Source organism: Megalopta genalis, unplaced genomic scaffold, assembly GCF_051020955.1.
Source record: "Megalopta genalis isolate 19385.01 unplaced genomic scaffold, iyMegGena1_principal scaffold0139, whole genome shotgun sequence".
Classification (NCBI taxonomy): Eukaryota; Metazoa; Arthropoda; class Insecta; order Hymenoptera; family Halictidae; genus Megalopta; species Megalopta genalis.
This window is the reverse complement of record NW_027476208.1, coordinates 27875-35000: the sequence shown is the minus strand read 5'-3', so window position 1 is coordinate 35000 and position 7126 is coordinate 27875. Positions and strand designations below refer to the sequence as shown.

At 33.8% G+C, this 7126-nt stretch overlaps 1 non-coding gene across 1 annotated transcript in view; it reads right to left on the bottom strand.

Moving 5' to 3' along the window:
- LOC143262506 (small subunit ribosomal RNA) overlaps positions 1-165 on the bottom strand; it is a 1921-nt gene extending 1756 nt beyond the window's left edge. The window contains exon 1 of the ribosomal RNA XR_013036295.1: positions 1-165. This exon is cut by the window's left edge and continues 1756 nt beyond it. This is a non-coding gene — a ribosomal RNA (small subunit ribosomal RNA).
- Between the last annotated feature and the right edge of the window lie 6961 nt (positions 166-7126).

The window sequence follows — 7126 nt, the reverse complement described above, 5'->3', positions numbered from 1 at the left end:
GCTCTAGAATTACCACAGTTATCCAAGTAAATTTTAGTACGATCTAAGAAACCATAACTGATTTAATGAGCCATTCGCGGTTTCACCTTAATACGGCATGTACTGAGACATGCATGGCTTAATCTTTGAGACAAGCATATGACTACTGGCAGGATCAACCAGGGAACTATACAATATGTATATATAAAATGGACAAAATTTAAATCCTTTTCCATCGTCGCCTGTTTCATATATATATGTCAGGTCGACACACCACTTTTCTCTTTCAAATATGTACAAGTTTTGCCACATTCCGCGCTTGTAACATATCTTCTTTAACGCTCAATTTCTTTCATTTTTCTACCATACAGATATTTTACCGTACGCCCAAAAACGTACGTATTATATTTTTGTTCTATCGTAAAATCACATTTTTCTACGTACGCCAGCTTCGTACGTTTCTATCTTTGCCTTCATAAAATCACAAGATAATTTTATCTTCAAGAGTCTCGCTATTAACATCTTGTAAGATAAATGTACGTCCCAGCTAAAACGTACAAATACTTCAAGTTAAGTAATAATATATCATCGCTATTGACAAATTTTTAAGATCCAAGACACAGTTCTCTCTATATGTTTTAATATTTTTTATGTACTCAAATATATTCAAAGGAAAAAGTACATGGGTGATGCCATAGTCGTGGAAGCGCGTACGCTCACGCTGATCTTCTGACCGCCGGAAGCACGAAACCTCTGATCTGGGCAAAATCGGCAAGCCGAGGAAGAACGGACAGGACACATGCTGGACTGGCGAGAAAGCGTGTTCTTCCGCTCGCGCTAGGCATTTCGATTTCTGACACCTCTTGATTTAAAAAATCAGTTTTTTGATAGTTTTCTCTCTCCACTGGGCTATTCATTTTAGCCACAGTTTTCAATTGGTACGATTTGCTTCCAAATCTTACAGATGCATTTTAAAAAATTTTTCCATCGCTCGGACAGAAGAGTCGATTGCTCAGTGAGTACGAGTATACATACAAAGTGCATACGGGTAACCAACCCCGTAGGGCTTGCCACATATGGGCCATTCGGTCAAAGACACCGACCCGTGGCCACGCTGTGTGGAGAAAAGTCCGTAACGTAAACGGCACGAAACAGTCAGGACTGAAGCCCCGAAGGAGCTCTGAGACAGCTTCTCGACCGAGATCGTAGAATTGGCCCAAAACCCGCTCTGCTCCGTCCGCCTCGCACGGACCGTGTATCTCTTATAGATACCGAACGGCCGGCAAGGACGCCGGCGCCGCCGGCCGAATAGCACGCGCGCTTACGAGTGTAAACCGCCGCGGCAACAGACCGCCCGGCCGTGCTGTTGTAACATAGCGCGTGAACGAACGAAAAAAAAATTTATAGTAAACATTAAAATAAATTACACCACCGTACACTAGACAAAAAATTACACATTTTTTCCCAATATGAAAATTTTCACAAACTTTTCAAAGTCCCATCGCATCGAGTAAACTTTTTTAATAACGCTTCCGCACGATTCTAAATGCTTAATCCATATGTGAAATCGTTCACTGATCACGAATATCGTATTTAAAAAAATTACAAAAATTTATTTTTCCAAATAATCAAAAAAAACCGAAAAATCACAAGAGTAAAGTACCATTATTTTAAACAATATGTCGTTCTAAATGCTTAATCCCTATGTAAAAAAGTTATCTAAGCAAGAATATGTAATTGAAAAAAATTAGAAAAATTTATTTTAGCCGTAAATCGAAAATAATGGGGACACCGGAGCTGTTCGAAGCGCCGAGACGCGCCGCGTACGGCCGAATATTTTCTAAGTCCCAACGTACCGATCAAGAGTAAAGTACCATTTTCCTACATTAGATTTCGTTCTAAATGCTTAATCCCTATGTAAAAACGTTAGTTAAGCAAGAATATCGTATTTTTAAAAAAATCTAATGATAGGATTTCCCAGAAAATTGAAAAAACCGTAAAATGTCAAGAGTAAAGTGCCATTTTCTGACATTAGATTTCGTTCTAAATGCTTAATCCCTATGTAGAAACGTTAGTTAAGCAAGAATATCGTATTTTTAAAAAAATCTAATGATAGGATTTTTCAGAAAATTGAAAAAACCGTAAAATGTCAAGAGTAAAGTGCCCTTATTTTAAACAATGTATCGTTCTAAATGCTTAATCCCTATGTAAAAAAGTTATTTTAGCAGGAATATGTTATTGAAAAAAATTAGAAAAATTTATTTTAGCCGTAAATCGAAAATAATGGGGACACCGGAGCTGTTCGAAGCGCCGAGCGCGCCGCGTACGCCCGAATATTTTCAAAGTCCCAACGTACCGATCAAGAGTAAAGTACCATTTTCCTACATTAGATTTCGTTCTAAATGCTTAATCCCTATGTAAAAACGTTAGTTAAGCAAGAATATCGTATTTTTAAAAAAATCTAATGATAGGATTTCCCAGAAAATTGAAAAAACCGAAAAATGTCAAGAGTAAAGTGCCATTTTCTGACATCAGATTTCGTTCTAAATGCTTAATCCCTATGTAGAAACGTTAGTTAAGCAAGAATATCGTATTTTTAAAAAAATCTAATGATAGGATTTTTCAGAAAATTGAAAAAACCGTAAAATGTCAAGAGTAAAGTGCCCTTATTTTAAACAATGTATCGTTCTAAATGCTTAATCCCTATGTAAAAAAGTTATTTTAGCAGGAATATGTTATTGAAAAAAATTAGAAAAATTTATTTTAGCCGTAAATCGAAAATAATGGGGACACCGGAGCTGTTCGAAGCGCCGAGCGCGCCGCGTACGCCCGAATATTTTCAAAGTCCCAACGTACCGATCAAGAGTAAAGTACCATTTTCCTACATTAGATTTCGTTCTAAATACTTAATCCCTATGTAAAAACGTTAGTTAAGCAAGAATATCGTATTTTTAAAAAAATCTAATGATAGGATTTTCCAGAAAATTGAAAAAACCGAAAAATGTCAAGAGTAAAGTGCCATTTTCTGACATTAGATTTCGTTCTAAATGCTTAATCCCTATGTAGAAACGTTAGTTAAGCAAGAATATCGTATTTTTAAAAAAATCTAATGATAGGATTTTTCAGAAAATTGAAAAAACCGTAAAATGTCAAGAGTAAAGTGCCCTTATTTTAAACAATGTATCGTTCTAAATGCTTAATCCCTATGTAAAAAAGTTATTTTAGCAGGAATATGTTATTGAATAAAATGAGAAAAATTTATTTTAGCCGTAAATCGAAAATAATGGATCGAGCGAATCGGTCGATTGCGCCGAGACGCGCCATGATGCAACAGACGAGCGATTGGAACGCCCGAATATTTTCAAAGTCCCAACGTACCGATCAAGAGTAAAGTACCATTTTCCTACATTAGATTTCGTTCTAAATGCTTAATCCCTATGTAAAAACGTTAGTTAAGCAAGAATATCGTATTTTTAAAAAAATCTAATGATAGGATTTCCCAGAAAATTGAAAAAACCGAAAAATGTCAAGAGTAAAGTGCCATTTTCTGACATTAGATTTCGTTCTAAATGCTTAATCCCTATGTAGAAACGTTAGTTAAGCAAGAATATCGTATTTTTAAAAAAATCTAATGATAGGATTTTTCAGAAAATTGAAAAAACCGTAAAATGTCAAGAGTAAAGTGCCCTTATTTTAAACAATGTATCGTTCTAAATGCTTAATCCCTATGTAAAAAAGTTATTTTAGCAGGAATATGTTATTGAATAAAATGAGAAAAATTTATTTTAGCCGTAAATCGAAAATAATGGATCGAGCGAATCGGTCGATTGCGCCGAGACGCGCTATGATGCAACAGACGAGCGATTGGAACGCCCGAATATTTTCAAAGTCCCAACGTACCGATCAAGAGTAAAGTACCATTTTCCTACATTAGATTTCGTTCTAAATACTTAATCCCTATGTAAAAACGTTAGTTAAGCAAGAATATCGTATTTTTAAAAAAATCTAATGATAGGATTTTCCAGAAAATTGAAAAAACCGAAAAATGTCAAGAGTAAAGTGCCATTTTCTGACATTAGATTTCGTTCTAAATGCTTAATCCCTATGTAGAAACGTTAGTTAAGCAAGAATATCGTATTTTTAAAAAAATCTAATGATAGGATTTTTCAGAAAATTGAAAAAACCGTAAAATGTCAAGAGTAAAGTGCCCTTATTTTAAACAATGTATCGTTCTAAATGCTTAATCCCTATGTAAAAAAGTTATTTTAGCAGGAATATGTTATTGAAAAAAATTAGAAAAATTTATTTTAGCCGTAAATCGAAAATAATGGGGACACCGGAGCTGTTCGAAGCGCCGAGCGCGCCGCGTACGCCCGAATATTTTCAAAGTCCCAACGTACCGATCAAGAGTAAAGTACCATTTTCCTACATTAGATTTCGTTCTAAATACTTAATCCCTATGTAAAAACGTTAGTTAAGCAAGAATATCGTATTTTTAAAAAAATCTAATGATAGGATTTTCCAGAAAATTGAAAAAACCGAAAAATGTCAAGAGTAAAGTGCCATTTTCTGACATTAGATTTCGTTCTAAATGCTTAATCCCTATGTAGAAACGTTAGTTAAGCAAGAATATCGTATTCTTAAAAAAATCTAATGATAGGATTTTTCAGAAAATTGAAAAAACCGTAAAATGTCAAGAGTAAAGTGCCCTTATTTTAAACAATGTATCGTTCTAAATGCTTAATCCCTATGTAAAAAAGTTATTTAAGCAAGAATATGTTATTGAATAAAATGAGAAAAATTTATTTTAGCCGTAAATCGAAAATAATGGATCGAGCGAATCGGTCGATTGCGCCGAGACGCGCCATGATGCAACAGACGAGCGATTGGAACGCCCGAATATTTTCAAAGTCCCAACGTACCGATCAAGAGTAAAGTACCATTTTCCTACATTAGATTTCGTTCTAAATGCTTAATCCCTATGTAAAAACGTTAGTTAAGCAAGAATATCGTATTTTTAAAAAAATCTAATGATAGGATTTCCCAGAAAATTGAAAAAACCGAAAAATGTCAAGAGTAAAGTGCCATTTTCTGACATTAGATTTCGTTCTAAATGCTTAATCCCTATGTAGAAACGTTAGTTAAGCAAGAATATCGTATTTTTAAAAAAATCTAATGATAGGATTTTTCAGAAAATTGAAAAAACCGTAAAATCACAAGAGTAAAGTACCATTATTTTAAACAATATGTCGTTCTAAATGCTTAATCCCTATGTAAAAAAGTTATCTAAGCAAGAATATGTAATTGAAAAAAATTAGAAAAATTTATTTTAGCCGTAAATCGAAAATAATGGGGACACCGGAGCTGTTCGAAGCGCCGAGACGCGCCGCGTACGGCCGAATATTTTCTAAGTCCCAACGTACCGATCAAGAGTAAAGTACCATTTTCCTACATTAGATTTCGTTCTAAATGCTTAATCCCTATGTAAAAACGTTAGTTAAGCAAGAATATCGTATTTTTAAAAAAATCTAATGATAGGATTTCCCAGAAAATTGAAAAAACCGTAAAATGTCAAGAGTAAAGTGCCATTTTCTGACATTAGATTTCGTTCTAAATGCTTAATCCCTATGTAGAAACGTTAGTTAAGCAAGAATATCGTATTTTTAAAAAAATCTAATGATAGGATTTTTCAGAAAATTGAAAAAACCGTAAAATGTCAAGAGTAAAGTGCCCTTATTTTAAACAATGTATCGTTCTAAATGCTTAATCCCTATGTAAAAAAGTTATTTTAGCAGGAATATGTTATTGAAAAAAATTAGAAAAATTTATTTTAGCCGTAAATCGAAAATAATGGGGACACCGGAGCTGTTCGAAGCGCCGAGCGCGCCGCGTACGCCCGAATATTTTCAAAGTCCCAACGTACCGATCAAGAGTAAAGTACCATTTTCCTACATTAGATTTCGTTCTAAATGCTTAATCCCTATGTAAAAACGTTAGTTAAGCAAGAATATCGTATTTTTAAAAAAATCTAATGATAGGATTTCCCAGAAAATTGAAAAAACCGAAAAATGTCAAGAGTAAAGTGCCATTTTCTGACATCAGATTTCGTTCTAAATGCTTAATCCCTATGTAGAAACGTTAGTTAAGCAAGAATATCGTATTTTTAAAAAAATCTAATGATAGGATTTTTCAGAAAATTGAAAAAACCGTAAAATGTCAAGAGTAAAGTGCCCTTATTTTAAACAATGTATCGTTCTAAATGCTTAATCCCTATGTAAAAAAGTTATTTTAGCAGGAATATGTTATTGAAAAAAATTAGAAAAATTTATTTTAGCCGTAAATCGAAAATAATGGGGACACCGGAGCTGTTCGAAGCGCCGAGCGCGCCGCGTACGCCCGAATATTTTCAAAGTCCCAACGTACCGATCAAGAGTAAAGTACCATTTTCCTACATTAGATTTCGTTCTAAATACTTAATCCCTATGTAAAAACGTTAGTTAAGCAAGAATATCGTATTTTTAAAAAAATCTAATGATAGGATTTTCCAGAAAATTGAAAAAACCGAAAAATGTCAAGAGTAAAGTGCCATTTTCTGACATTAGATTTCGTTCTAAATGCTTAATCCCTATGTAGAAACGTTAGTTAAGCAAGAATATCGTATTTTTAAAAAAATCTAATGATAGGATTTTTCAGAAAATTGAAAAAACCGTAAAATGTCAAGAGTAAAGTGCCCTTATTTTAAACAATGTATCGTTCTAAATGCTTAATCCCTATGTAAAAAAGTTATTTTAGCAGGAATATGTTATTGAATAAAATGAGAAAAATTTATTTTAGCCGTAAATCGAAAATAATGGATCGAGCGAATCGGTCGATTGCGCCGAGACGCGCCATGATGCAACAGACGAGCGATTGGAACGCCCGAATATTTTCAAAGTCCCAACGTACCGATCAAGAGTAAAGTACCATTTTCCTACATTAGATTTCGTTCTAAATGCTTAATCCCTATGTAAAAACGTTAGTTAAGCAAGAATATCGTATTTTTAAAAAAATCTAATGATAGGATTTCCCAGAAAATTGAAAAAACCGAAAAATGTCAAGAGTAAAGTGCCATTTTCTGACATTAGATTTCGTTCTAAATGCTTAATCC